The sequence below is a fragment of the Physeter macrocephalus genome, chromosome 11 (assembly GCF_002837175.3).
Source record: "Physeter macrocephalus isolate SW-GA chromosome 11, ASM283717v5, whole genome shotgun sequence".
Classification (NCBI taxonomy): Eukaryota; Metazoa; Chordata; class Mammalia; order Artiodactyla; family Physeteridae; genus Physeter; species Physeter macrocephalus.
The window spans coordinates 21722186-21734141 of NC_041224.1; the positions used below are offsets into that span (position 1 = coordinate 21722186).

Below are 11956 nucleotides of genomic sequence, written 5' to 3' on the forward strand. Positions count from 1 at the left end.
AGCTGTCCAGTTTTCCCAACATCATTTATTGAATAGACTGTCCTTTCCTCACTGTGGATTCTTGGCTGATTTGTCATAAATTAATTGACCGTATATGTGTAGGTTTATTTCTGGAATCTTTGTTCTTTTCCATTTATTTATATGTCCATTTTTATGGCAATACCATACTGTTTTGATTACAATAGCTTTGTAATACACAACTGAACCTTGAACAACACATATTTGAACTGCATGAGTCTACCTATACACAGAGTTTTTTCAGTAAGTACATGCTACGGTACTACATAATCTGTGGTTGGTTGAATCTGTGGATGCAGAGCCATGGATATAGAGGGCCAACTGTAAAATACTGTGTGGATTTTTGACTGTGTAGGTGGGAAGGGAGGTCAGTGCCCCTAACCCCCATGTTGTTCAGGGGTCAGCTGTAGTTTGAAATCAGGAAGTATGATGCCTCCACCTTTGTACTTTTTTCTCAAGATTGCTTTGACTATAAAGGATCTTTTGTGATTCCATACAAATTTTAGGATTTTTTTGTTCTATTTCTGTGAAAAATGCCATTGGAAATGTAATAAGGATTGCATTTAATCCATAGCTTGCTTTGGGTGGTGTGGACATTTTAAAAATATTAATTCTTCCAGTTCACAAGCATGGAATATCTTTCCATTATTTTTGTCTTCTTTAATTTCTGTCATCAGTATTTTATAGTTTCAGTGTATGAATACTTCATCTCCTTTGTCAAATTTAATTTTTTCTTTTTGATGTCATTGTAAATGGGATTATTTTCTTAATTTCTCTTTCTCATAGTTTGTTGTTAGTGTATAGAAATGCAATTGATCTTTGATTTTTTTATATTGATTTTGTATGTTGCACCTTTACTGAATTCATTTATTAGTTCTAACATTAGGCTTTTTGGTGGAGTCTTCAGGATTTTCTACATATAGCCTTTATTGGGTTGAGGTAAATTCCTTTTATCCCTAATTTATGGGAGTTTTTATCATGAAAAAGTATTAAATATTTTCAGATTTTTTTTCTGCACCTGTTGAGATGATCATGTAATATTTATCCCTTGCTCTGTAATGTGGTGTATGTGTCACATTGATTGATGTTGGACCATCCTTGCCTGAGTAGAGTAAATACCATTTGGTCATGGTGTATGATCTTTTTAATGTGCTGTCGAATTGTTTGCTAGTAGTTTGTTGAGAATTTTTGCATCTGAGTTCATCAGGGATATTGGCTTGTCATTTTCTTGTGGTGTCTTTGTTTGGCTTTGGTATCTAGGTAATGCTGGCCTCATAAAATGAATTTGGAAGTTTCTATTGGTGAATGTTTGTGTCCCCCCCATAATTCATGTGTTAAAATCCTAATGTCCAATGTAATTGTATTAGGAGTGGGGAGGTGCTTAGGTCATGAGGATGGAGCCCTCATGAATGGGATTAGCCCATTCATGAATGGCTAAAATTTTAGAAAAATTTTCTGCTTTCTGTTCATTTATTCCTGCTCTAACCTTTATTATTTCCTTCCTTTTGATAACTTTGAGTTTAGTTTATTTTTCTCTTTCTAGTTCCTTGAGGTGTAAAGTTAGGTTTTTTATTTGAGGTCTTTTTTCTAGCTGCCCACAGAGAATCCAGCTATGTTGATTCCTTCATTGTTCTAATTAAGGTGAGATAGAAGTGGGCCTCTCAGGCAGCACCCTGAAAGGCTTTGAGAGCCTTATACTCACTTCCCTCTCTCTTTCTCCCATGGGAAAAATTGTGGGTGAGGGAATCTCTCTCTGTGTTGAGCTGTGCTGACTTGGTGGAGGGGTGACATAGGTAAAGCAAAACTGTTCTTCTTACCCTTTTTAATGCAGCTATCTAGGATGTTATGTTCCACCAGCATGCTGGAACTTCTTGAGTGTACTCTGAAGCTCTCATAAATGTATTTCATCCATGAATTGTTAAATCAGTGTTTCCGTGGGCTACGGGACTGCGATCTCTTAGCCTGCCATTTTGCTGATGTCACTCCCTAAATTATTTTAAATTAAAGTGATCAGAAGATATTTTTCTTTGGTTCATGAATCAGTATTTAAGCATATATTTTATAGCAGTTTTACACTTAGACTTAAAATGTGAATACCCCAAGATAACTAGAGAATAAAAGCCAAACTATTCATAACTTTTGGTTGGTAGTTCTAGTCATAAGACTATTTCATGGTCATGGGTCATATACTAAATATTCACCAAGGCCTTATAACAGGCCAATAGTAGTCGCTTAAAGGGTTAGTACCTTTCATCTGACTCCAGGTGACTATGATACCAAAAGCCTAATGTGTGCCTCTGGCCTCTGGCAGTGTCCATCTACCATAGGCTCTAATCAGCAAACTGAGAGGTTGCTGAGATCTGTAACCCAAACACAAATGTGTATCAGAGGGGCCAAGGGGATGGACAGAGTCAGAAACCTGTTGGAGGGCCTCTAGGACATCCTGTTGCCATGTCCTACTCAAAGGTAGAGACGAAAAATGGTATCCTAATAGACAAATGCCATCAAGATGACCACATGGTGAATGTCAAAGTATTAGTAGCTGAAAAGTTCCACCAATCTTTGGGCCTCCTTTGTGTTTATGGGGGCTTAGAGGAACTAAAGCTTGGCAGTTGTCTCCTATGGAATGAGACATACTGCCTCTTCTCAGTTTACTCCCAGAGATTTCACTTGGGTACCAGGTCCAGGTACTTTTTGTGTATTAATGGCCCAGACTTACCTGTCACATGTAAGTCCACATGCTTTCTGTGTTTGTTGGGTAATTCCCTTGCCTAGGCCTAGTGGAGGTTACTGTTAATATAGGGGGAGGCTAGGGCTCCATGGGAGAGTGGGACTTTTTCCAGGTCATGGCCTTATGGAAGGACATTAAAGGTGCGTTGCAACCCATTACACGTATGGCAGACTGATCCTGATCATCCCTGTGGACAGGGATGCCGAAAGAGACATTTGTAATGTCAGTTGCTTTGTACTTGCCTCAGCTTGGGCCACAGCCTCTATGGCTGTCATAATTTCAGGTAACACCAGTGCTCAAGCTGCGTGACTGCATTGAGCCTCTAATAATCAATTGCATCTCCATACACCTGAGGCCTAATCCACAGGCCAGCTGCGGCTACTGAATGGAGAAATAGTCTTATGGAGAATTTTTGCTTCATTAAGCTCAGTAATGAGGAAGCTGTCTCTTTTCATCCTTTAGGGAGTTGCTTTGGTAGTCAAAGGGACTAGGTACTAGTAGACTGTTAGGTTCAGACTACCTAACAGACTACCATAGCCACTGAAATGGCCTCAGTTGTAGTATTTATGATCATGGCTTGGGGATAAGGATGGGGTGTTAAGGATGCACACTTAGACTATATAAATATACATATATATATATATATATATATATATATAGTTTTCCCTCATCTTGGTACAAAAGGACCAAGGAATGAAATTCTTCCTCACCTCCCCATTGAACTGTAACCTTGGCAAACGTCCTCACGTTCCCAGTGAGGACATAGGGACCTTGGCCTAACTCATAGTCTTATTTATTATTAAAGTTAAGAGGTTTGGATAAAAGTAGAGAGATGCACTCTGATTTCATGTCAAGATTCACTGGGAGGGTTGGAAGGAATATTATTTATATTAGTCATAGGAGTTGTCAGTATGTGGACTCTGTTGTGCCCCCAGTAGACATTATCTAGTCACAAGTATCTGATGGAGAGTCTATCAGTCTCCTCCTTGAGACCCATTGTTGGGTAACAAGACCCATAGATGTCTTTGGGAAAGACCTTAACCCAATGATCCAGGAGTAAGTACCCAATTACCATTTTTACATCACTCTGACTACTAGTGAAAAGTTAGTGTCTTGCCAGTAGCTGCTTTTTCTTTGCTTGGAAATGTTTCATTTCACACATGGATTGTGCCATGAACCAAGTGACATCACCTTATAAGGAGGTTTAATTGAGACAGGTGACCAGTGAGAGTGGCAAGAATGAACTTAAATCTGAGTCTGGTAAACAATCTCATCATTTACTTTTCTTACTTCTCATTGTCAAATCAAGGAACTATCAGGTGGCTTGCAGAGCCCCTTATAGGTGGCCGTAAGAGTAGACCAAAAAAGTTTTCCAGTGTCAGAGAACTCACCACGATTGGACCAAACCAGTCCAGGAACAAATAATAGCTAGTAAAGGAAGGAGAAGGTCTCAGGTGTACATGACATTTCTCCCACCTACCTCCTTCTTCATCCTCCTTGGGCAAAGTGGCCATGGAAGATGTTCTGAAAGAGGGGGTTCTGCAGTAACACACCAGAAAAGGTGCTTCTGTCCTTAAATAATTTTAACAAGATTACTTTCTTTGTGGTGGAATCAAACTATCCAAATCTCTTTGGTTTCTTTGGGTCACTGGGCAAAGCAATCCTGAGGGCTCTACCTACTTTCTTATTAAGTATGAGAAACATTTGTTGCATCAAGGATGTCATCACTGCCCGGGACATGTTTAGATTTAACAGTAGTCCTTGTGTCCTATTCTGCATGCAACTTTAGGTGACCAACTGTATTGTTTTCTGGTTTATCATTCCTGTATTTCCTTTTCTAAAGGTAAGTATCTTATATTTTCTTTTCATTTCCCATTCTTTTCTTTCCTAAAAGATAGCATACTTGATACCCTCTCTTTTCATTTTTTCTACAATTAACCTATCTCCTAGCAGTCCCTCCAAGTTGGGTTATAAGTATCTTTTTATAGCTTTATGTGTAACTCTTTGTACCACATCATACACCATAATTTGTATTACCCTAATTTATAGTATGTACCTTGTTTTTCAACCAGTCTCACATGCTAGTACATTTAGGTGCTTTTGAGTATTTTGCAATTAAAAATATGGTGTAATGAATAACCTTTACATATATATTTTCATTATTTGGTCTATGAGTATATATTAACCTAAGCTATAATAATCTAAAACAAGTAGGGACTGACATAAAATATATTTGATGCCAACAAATATTATGAAACAGTGAGTCTTACACACATTAAAATTTTCCTCACAATTTTTATGTCAGGTCTAGCATTATGGTAATTTACTTATATTTTATGTTTATAAAAATGAAAGAAAATACTGCTAAACATGTGTATAAATTTGATATGTAGGGATTTTACAATAGACCTGTTTTTCAGTTTAATGCACTAAATATATCTCTTTATGTAGCTCATGATCATGTGTCAGATGAAAATCTTATGTTTAAGCATCAAGACTCAAAGTCAGAAACAGAAATGCATGCAGAGAAACAAAAATCTTCTAGAGATGAAAGTCTCATTTGTAAGTATAATAATTATAGATAACTTTAAATTATTTTAAATTGTACTCATCAGAAGATCCTTTTTCTTTGGTTCATGAATATGTATTTGGGCATATTTTTTTTGAACTAGTTAAAAGAACCCTTGTATTTATTTTTTACACAGCACAAATGCAGGTGACACAGTAAGTCCATAATTCCTCACAAAACTTATTAACTTATCAACTGAGAATCTATGTTCTTAAAATCTGCATCATTCATAGCTATACACTCTATGGAATCCATTCCATAGTAGCAGAGGAGAACCTTAACTCAAAGCACCAAGTTTCCAGGCATTACTGCAAATGTCTTCTTTTCATTCTCTGATACGTGCAGTCAAACTGCCTATGAAGCAAATACCAATTCACCTTAAGCACCAATGGATAAGGGAAAACAATTGGGAAACCAACATTATTCTTACATCTAAAACTGATTCTACCTGTTTACCTTGTTATATTTCTTTCCATGAACATTTTAACTTTTAATGTAGCTATAATTAATATGAATATAAATTGAAACTTAAACATAATCTCTTTCAGATTCATCTAACAACTTAAGACGTTCATATCTGTTTCATAAGTCCTGAGGAAAACAAAACGTGACCTCTAATCTAGAATATTCTTGCAATCTTTATTAAAAGTTAAATTTAGAATTTTATAGCAAAGTAATATGGTCTGTTTGTCCAAATTATGGATTTAAAAATTCCTTAATTTATTTAGATTAAGAGACAAAGATGATTCCCAGTATATTTTATAGAAGTGTGTTTTCATTTTTTGAACAAGCAGGGTTCAGTGGACATTTTTAGGATCTTGCTCTTATCAGCCCTGTGTATACCCAGAGATTACTGGATCCACTAAATGGACAATGAAAATTGGTCGAGGCTGTTGATGAAAGCTTCAACAGGAATCTGATACACAGACACAGATTTTATTGTTATAGTCAGTGGAACTGAAATCTTCCTTAAAACTGTGCTTCTGATAGGCTGAAGATAGAGTAATGGACTGTTAGTTCTTTAAGCCAAAAATGCATGGATCTGTTCTACAAAGGCTTCATTCTCTGCCTGTGGTCAGTAACTTGATGGTCTTCTGTAGATTCTGCACTGCAATGCTGGCATCTTCATACTGCAAAGCTCTGCCAGCATTATTTGCAGTATTTCTGAGGTCTAGCAAAGTCCTCTGATGTTAGTTGGGTATCTCCCTGGGAAACTGTACTGAAAAGTGCAGGATCAATGGCCGGAATAGTCTGTGGAGTAGGCTGGATAGTGTTACTTGTTACATCTGTGCTGTGAGGAACTTCTTCTGGGGTATTAGCAGGAATGCGGGCACTGGGAGGAATTTGTATTCCAGTAAAGCTGCTTGATGTCATGTTGCTTGGGTCATAAGTTGAAGATGACGGCTGAGGGGCTGAGTGGGCAGAGAGGTTGCTCCAGCATTTTCATTTTCTTCAACATCATTATCTTCTTCAATCCCACCAGGCCCTGCTTGAGGAGTCTCTCCATTCTCTAAAAAATTATGAATATATGTTGCCTTCCACCTTTCATACTTTCTGTGTTTCACGTTTTCATCAGTGAGTTCTCCAACCGCTATTTTGACATCTATTAAAAGACTTTCAGTGTAGAAGGACTTGATCATGTTTTTTTGTGAAATCGCCCAGCATGATCTTCATCATCTACATACAAAAATATTTTCAAAGCATAATTCTCCAAATGGGCAGAGCCAACTATTTCTTGAGTAACAGCTTCATTATCACCCAACTGTTTCATAAGAGCTTCTAACTGATCCATTAGCTTTGGTGAAAATGTACGACATTCAGGAGTTTTACTATCAACCTTCATTCCTGTTTGCATTGCATACAAATGACAGTAATAAGCCACCACAGGGGGGCCCCGCTTGTCATGCTCCTGAGCCGTCCTCAAATGATGCTGTACGCTCTTAAACTGTGGGGGCAGTGGGGGCAGCTGAGCAAGGGTGGACATCTCCACTCCAGGAATCCTATTTGGGCATGTTCTTATAGAAATTTTACACTGATGTAAAGTATGAATGCCCTAAGATAATTAGAGAACAAAAGCAAAACTGTTGATAACTTTTGGTCAGAATTTGTTGTCTTGAGACTGTTTCACAGTCGTGGGTCCTGTGTTCAGTATCCCCTGAAGCCCAATAATGGAGTAATAATTGTCTCTTAAAGGGTGTGTACCTTTCAGTGAGCTGTTCCTAGAGATGATGAATTAAAAACCCCAACAGATGCCTCTGACCTGTGGCAGTGTCCTTCTGCCTTAAGCTCCAGTTGGTGAATAGATAGTTGCTGAGATCTGTAACTCAAATGGCAAAATGGATCAGAGGGACCAAAAGGAAGGGTAGCCTAGGTGGCTTGTTGGAGGGCTTGCAGGTCATCCTCCTTGCTGTGGCCCCACTGAAAGGAAATGACCTTTCTAGTAACCCTTTAGATGGATGGCATTAAGAATGCAAGTAGATGAAGAGTTCCATCAGTCCCTGGGACTCTTTTTTTTTTTTTTGCGGTACGTGGGCCTCTCACTGTTGTGGCCTCTCCCGTTTGCGGAGCACAGGCTCCGGACGCGCAGGCTCAGCAGCCATGGCTCACGGGCCCAGCCGCTCCGCGGCATGTGGGATCCTCCTGGACCGGGGCACGAACCCGTGTCCCCTGCATCGGCAGGCGGATTCTCAACCACTGCACCACCAGGGAAGCCCTGGGCCTCCTTTTTAATTGCTGGAGCAGAGAGGATCAAAGCCAGTCTTTTCCCATGGAATGAGACAATGAGACTCCATACCCAGATCAAGCCCAGGAATTTCACTTGCGTACTTGTACGTTTTCTGTAAAAGTGGCCCAGCAAGTTGCCACCTGTGTGTCAGCAGGGTGTCCAGCCCTTGTTGGGCTGTTGTCCAGCTCCCTTCTCTGGACTCAATAGGATGACATTATCAGTAGAGTAGAGGGCTAGTCCCTCCTCTGGAAAATCTGAAGATTTTCCAGGCTTTGATACATTGATGACAGATAGGAAATTCAGATAGACTTGTGGAAGGATATGAATGGTGAATTGTACCCATTCCACATAAAGATGAACTGACTGGAATCATTCCCATTCAGAGGGATACTGAAAAGGGCGTTTGTGATATCAATTGCTGAATAACAAGTTCCCACACTCTGGACAAGTTACTACGACAGTCACACTGTCAGATACCACTGATGCCAAGGCTGTCCTGTTGATTGAACAGCCAAAATCAATTGAGTATCTGTGAACTCAAGATCAGGTACACAAGTCAAGTGAATTATTGAATAGGGATATAGTCTCAAGGAGCCTTTTGCTGCATTAAACTCAGTAAAGAGGGCAGTTTTTCCTTTTTCTTTCCCAGGCAGATTTTTGGGAGACAGAGGTACTAGGTGCTAGTAATCGGGTAGGTTCACAATCTTCTTATGCTCCTCTAACATGGCCTTAAGTGCAGTAATTTCCACCAGGGCTTGGAAGAATGAGAGTAGAGTTACACATAGGCAATACGATGATACTCTCCTGGAGAGCCCCATGGTGTCCACTAGCACTTCTGGAGACACATTAGCCTGACTGGTGATGTGCCCTGTGGGAGACTTTGACTCTTGCAAATGATCCAGCAGTATGCCCTGAAAGAGTCTCACTAGCACCTCTCAAAGTGCTCCTTCCAGAAAGGAATTTTACTTTATTGACTACTTTGTTCTCTATGCCAGTCTGTCAGAGAAAGCTGCGTGTTTTGACTTGGTCAATTAAGATAGCAAGCCAAACTGAAAGTAACAATTAAGCTTTTATGTACTTCCTATATAATAGTATAAGCAAGAGTCTAAACAGGAAAGGGCCCCAGCTCCACCAGTGTTTCATTTTCCCCATGGAACCAAACCAGGCAAGGGTCAGATGTATCAGTGCGGATGGGAGTAGGGTTGGCGGAAGATTATTTCATATCTGAAGGAGCCCCAAACAAAAGACTCTTGCCTTTTTATGACCTCAGGAACCTTGTGGATATTGATGTAGGATGGCTAGGAGTGTAAAAGTCCTGAATACTATGTAGTAACTGAGGAAAGTATCTTTAGGTTCCCCCAGTAAAGTGGTCTACACAGAGGCACCTGAAAAGTACAGTGTATCAGCTGACCCCTCCCCCTTTCACAAGGAGGCCTCTGATGGAGGCACCTGTATAGGAATCCAGAATGCATAAGAACATGGTATGGATGGGCCTTAGTCCTCTACTGCAACTACCTCCAGTGTCTAAAGTTCACTGGGTATGCATCAAATTTGGTGTGGGGTGAGAAGTATTCCCCCATGAGAACTTTCAGGTAGAGACCTTGTAATTGTCTATAGTTGGACCTGCAAAATCAAGCAGGATTTTGGCCTGGAGTTGAACTCCTATATATACATATGTATGCATATATATGCACATATACATACAGATACTCATACACACACCTACACTGAGTGTCCTTTGTGTTGTGGTAGAGACAGAAATAAGCTTGGCTCTTTGGAGTGCTTGAAAAAAGCTTGGCCTCCTTTGTATCTTGGGGGGGGTGGAGAAGGAAAACTTAGTTTCCTTGGAGCTTGGAGTGACAGTGTACCCCTTTCCACTTTGCCCCCAGGGATTTCAGTTGGGTATTAGATCTTGTTTACATTAATGACCCAGCTGTGCTGTCACATGTGGGTCATCATAGAATCCAGTCCTTGTTGGGTAGTACTCTTATCTGGTTCCAGTGGAGGATGTCATCAATATAGTGGAAGTTTTAGTACTCGATCTTGGAGCGGGGCTTTTTCTAGGTCATGGGCTTGTGGAAGGACATTAAAGTTATGTTGTAACCCATTGCACATAAGGTAAACTGATCCTGGCCATTTGTGTGAACAGGAATGTTAAAAAGGGCACTTGTGATATCAATTGCTGCATACTTACTTGACTCACCTTGAGCAGTAAACTTCTGTGAAGGTCACAGGACCATGTGATGCCAGTGTCTGGAGCTGTACTGTGGCATTGAGCCAACGGTAATCAATTGAGTCTCTAGGCACCCCAGGCCTTACACACAGACCGAAAGGGTTTATGAATGGAGAAATAACCTTATGGAAAACTTTTGTTTCATTAAGTTCAGCAATAAGGGCAATGAGTTGTTTTTGGATGGTAAAGGTGCTAGGCACTGGTTTTCCACATGCCCCCCTAAAATGGCCCTAAAATGCAGTAGTTCCCATCAGGGCTTAGGGGTGAGATGCACATAGAAAATACATCTGTACCAATGCCAGTTCAGTACATCAATACCAATTCAGTAATGGAAGCCATAATAATGGAGATTTTTAGTGGCGTGTAGGGACATGCCTATAGTTGGATTTGGATAAAGATCCCATTTGGTGAGCTCAGACCAAAAACCAGTGAGCATTATCTGTTTTCTCCTCATCGTAGCGTCCTTGGTTATAGAGATCTTAGTCATATGTGCATCAGTGTCCAAAAGGCCCAGATATGCAATTCTCACCTATCTCTCCTTTGAACCTTAGCACATATCCTCATATCACAACTGGGGAGATAAGAATCTTAGCCTAACCTTAATTCTTGTTTATATAGAAAACTGAGATGTTGGGTAAAAGTAATGGTAGGGGAGTTGTATCTCGGGTTCATCTCAAGATTCACTGGGAAATGCATAGGGAAGAGCACTTGTGTTAGTCATAGATGTCATCATCATTTGGACTCTAGAGTGTCTGTGTGTTGGGTCACCTATGGACCACTACCTGGCCATGAATTCCTTGGTGGAGAGTCCATCAGTGTTCTCTGTGAGTTCCCGTTGTTGAGTAACTAGACCCAGAGATTTCCTTGGGCAACCACTTAAACAGGTCAGCCATAAGTGGGTTCCTGATTACCATTTTTAGGTCACTTTCTTCACTGGCCAAATGATATCTATCTGTTGCTGGTTCTTCCTCGCCCTGAAATTTGTCACTGAAGATCTGGATTGTCTTGTGAACCAATTGACATCACCTTATAAGGAGGTTTAATTGAGCTAGGAAAACAGCAAAGGTGGCACAAATGACACTGGAAATCTGAGTCTGGTTACCAGTCTCATCACCTACTGTTCTTGCTGCTCATTGTTGAACCAAAGGACCATCAGAGTGGCTTATCAGGCACCTTCCAGATGGTTATACGGGTGGTTAAAACACCTTTTTTCAGTGTCAGGAAACTCATCATAAGTGGGCCAAACCTGAGAAAGGAGCTGGGTAAGGAGAGGGAATCAAGTGTTCACATCATTGCCCTCCCCGCTTCCTTGGGCAGAGTGGCTGCTGTCAAAGCACTCTGAAAGAGGGAGTCTGTTGTGACACATCTCTTCACCAAGTTTCACAAATTACCTCCTTTTTTTTTACTGGGGTATAGTTGTTTTACAATGTTGTGTTAGTTTCTACTGTACAGCAAAGTGAAGTAGAGTTCCCTGTGCTATACAGCAGGTTCTCATTAGTTATCTATTTTATACATATTAGTGTACATATGTCAATCCCAATCTCCCAATTCAGCCCACCCCCACTTACCCCCCTTGGTGTCCATACATTTGTTCTCTGCATCTGTGACTCTATTTCTGCCTTGCAAACAGGTTCATCTGTACTGTTTTTCTAGATTCCACATCTTTGCCTTAATATACGA

General features: G+C 40.2%; 1 protein-coding gene and 1 pseudogene across 1 annotated transcript in view; one reads left to right on the forward strand and one right to left on the reverse strand.

Annotated features, from left to right (window-relative positions):
- The window catches only part of CCDC7 (coiled-coil domain containing 7), a 321418-nt gene that overhangs the window by 189556 nt on the left and 119906 nt on the right, over positions 1–11956 (forward strand). The window lies entirely within an intron of this gene.
- LOC102988034 (vacuolar protein sorting-associated protein VTA1 homolog) lies at positions 6377–7302 on the reverse strand (annotated as a pseudogene).